Genomic DNA, 3185 nt, shown 5'->3' with positions numbered 1-3185 from the left:
GCTTGCTATATAGCAGGAGACATGCAAATAGGGCCCTCCCTCTACTGATAAAAACCAGGCCAGCCCTGACCCTTCAGCTCTGGGAGAGAAGCCCAGCCCCAGAATTCCCAGGTGTTTTCGTTCAGTGATAAGCACCGAATACAGGGGATTCACCATGGATTTTGGTGGTTTTTGCTTGTTGCTATTTTGAAAGGCGATTTATGGGAAATGAGAGATGTTGAGTGTGAGGGGACATGAGTGAGAGAAACAGAGGATATATGTGGCAGTTTCTGACAAGGGTGTCTCTGTGTTTGCAGGTGTCCGGTGTGAGGTGCAGCTGGTGGAGTCTGGGGGAGACTTGGCAAAGCCTGGGGGGTCCCAGAAACTCTCCTGTGCAGGTTCTCAATTCACCTTCAGTAGCTACTACATGAACTGTGTCCACCAGGCTCCATGGAATGGGCTGGAGTGGGTTGGACAAGTTAATCTTAATGGGGGTAGTACATATCTCACAGACCCCAGAAGGGCCGATTCACCATCTCCAGAGATAACGCCAAGAACACGCTTCATCTGCAAATGAACAGCCTGAAAACCAAGGACACGGCCTTGTATTGTACCAGAGACACAGTGAGGGGAGTACAGTGTGAGCCTAGACACAAACCTCCCTGCAGGGCCATGCAGGGAGGTTTCCTTTCTCAGCTGCAGGATACGGGCTTATTTTTGCAGGACTCTGGAGTCTTATTAGGTTGTGATATTTCACTATGGTTATTTATCATGTTTTTTTTATTGGGAATTGTGTTTTAGTATTTTAAAATTTATATATAAGTGTATTTTTTAAAAATACATACCTCCAAAGAATAATTCTTCCTAATTGTACTTGTTCTTTTGGAGTCTGTTAACATCTGTTGATATCACCTATTACGTAGCTACAGGGACATTAATTTATATCTATAGACATATGTGTAAATACACGAAGTTATGCATACATATGTAGTCTTTATATTTAATATTATAATAAAATAAAAAATATATAATTATAAAATATGTCCTAAAGAATGAAACTTAATGATTAACTTAATATAAATTATAGTAATCCATAACTCCTTTCAATCATTCTCTATAGTTTACATAAACTGATGTCTATTTGTAAACTTAAACATAGTGTATTGGTCTTTTTGAAATAGCCAGGAACAAATTTCAAATGTCCTTGTCACATACACACACAGAAATAAGGATCTGAGGCGATATATATGTCAATTAGCTCGATTCAATTATTCTGATTTGCATTCATAAATCATGACATAGCTTTATTCCCTATAAATATATACAACCAAAATGTCTCAATTTTCAATGAAGTTTTAACTACATATTTTTAAATCTGTCCTAGGTCATTAATGTTTTTCTCCTAGTCAGAATGTGATTAGATTGTCCTCAGAAACTCATTTACCCTCCTGCCTCCTGAAGGCTTCAGGAAGCAGCTCCTAGATGGGCAGAAGCCGGCAAACGTGTGTGTCCACACAGGAACTAGAGCCTGTCTCGCGGATTAGGTCTCCTCCTCACGATTACAGGGCTCTTCAGTTTTCTTAACAGGCTGTTGTACTAGATAAGCACAAAACAATTTCATTATGCTTTGCTTCGATTTTTCAAAACAACATACAGGTAGTAATTTTAGCAATAAACATATTACAACCTACTATACATGAGACCTTCCTGTGCTTCAAGGTTTCTTCTCAGGACTTTGTATGTATTACATAATTTCCATTTTTTTTCTGAGATGGAATTCTGATGTCTCCTTATTACAGATTATTCTTTTAATTTAATTCTTAGAATGATTCTTTCCAGAGCTCCCGCCCAGCCCACCTGGCGGAATGGAGGGGCACCAGGGCTGAGCCAGGCGCGCAGGGGCCGCCACATGTGCTGCGCAGGGAGCGGATGCACAGCGGGCGGAGAGCGAGCACCAGAGGCCGGGTCGGAGCGGCTGCCTGAGCAGCGCTGGAGATGGGAGAACAGCCCATCCTCACCCCGGAGCGCGGGTCTAACAGACTGACCCCAACACCAAGAACTGGATGCCTGCGAGCCACAGGCGGTCACCGTTTCCTGCTTCTGTGATGTCACAAGGAACAGCTATTGGATCGTCAGTGTGGACAGAGCCAAGGTGACCATAAACAGCACAGTCACACGGAATCTGACCTTCACCAACACGTCACAGACGTCTGGGCAGTGGGCCGACAGCAGAACTGACACAGCGTTTGGTTTGGGTTTTCCTCTGAGCAGCAGCTGACAAAGTTTGCAGAGAAATTCCGGGAGGTGGAAGAAGCTGCCAAGATAGAAAAAAACAAGACCCAGGAGAACATGGAGCCCTGGAGTGATCATCCCCGAGAACCCGGGCGTGGAGCCCCATCTTCTACTCCGGCATCCAGCGTCAACGGGACGGACGATGGAAAGGCCTCTCACGCCGCTGCAGCTGGCAGGCACCTGCAGTCTGGGAACCACGAGCTGAAGGCGGCCTCGACGCAGGGCGCTGCCCACGGGAAGAGGCGGGAGAGGGAGCTGCAGGCCCGGCGGGAGAGCGACGCCCGGCTGCCCACGGCGCTGCAGGAGTCGGCGGCCAGCGCGGAGCAGAGGAAGAGGCTGTGAGACCCACAGAGAGAAGGAGAAGAACACGCAGCTGAGGAGAAGGATGGAGGAGCTGGAGGCCGAGCTCCGAGAACAGGAGGCAGAGCTGGAAGATCTCCGGAAACAAAGTGAACTCACACCTCAGCTCAGGTCAGAGCGCGACGGCGTCTCTGAGAAGATGGAGGCCGCAGAGAGAGGATCAACACCAGGAAGACAAAGCGCGTTCCCTAAAGACAGACGCTGAGGAGAGCAAATCCCGACAGCGCCCCCTGGAGGTGGAGGTGAAGAGCTTCCTGGAGGTGCTGGACAGGAAGATCCGGGACCTGCATGACTTCCGCCCAGGCCTCCCAAGCTGGGCACTGACAACCAGGGATGGCCAAGGCCCAGGCCCCGCCGGTGAGTCCCAAGCGTGTGTGTGAGACCAGATGGCGCTAGGACGTTCCCTGTGTGTGTTGCTTCTATAAATGGAGGGATAGTTTGTCGTGTTTCCAAACCAGTTATGCCGTCCACTCACCCCTTTCCAGAACAGAAATCTCCTCTCAGCCAGGCACGGTGTCTCATGCCTGTAATCCCAGCACTTTCGGAGGCTGAGG

The 3185-nt window shown here is 48.2% G+C and overlaps 1 pseudogene; it reads left to right on the top strand.

Annotated features, from left to right (window-relative positions):
- Positions 1-1974: 1974 nt before the first annotated feature.
- On the top strand, positions 1975-2992 carry LOC112617552 (annotated as a pseudogene).
- The last annotated feature ends 193 nt before the right edge of the window (positions 2993-3185 follow it).

This window comes from Theropithecus gelada, unplaced genomic scaffold (assembly GCF_003255815.1).
Source record: "Theropithecus gelada isolate Dixy unplaced genomic scaffold, Tgel_1.0 HiC_scaffold_2429, whole genome shotgun sequence".
NCBI classification, from domain to species: domain Eukaryota; kingdom Metazoa; phylum Chordata; class Mammalia; order Primates; family Cercopithecidae; genus Theropithecus; species Theropithecus gelada.
This window is presented reverse-complemented; position numbering and strand designations above follow the sequence as displayed.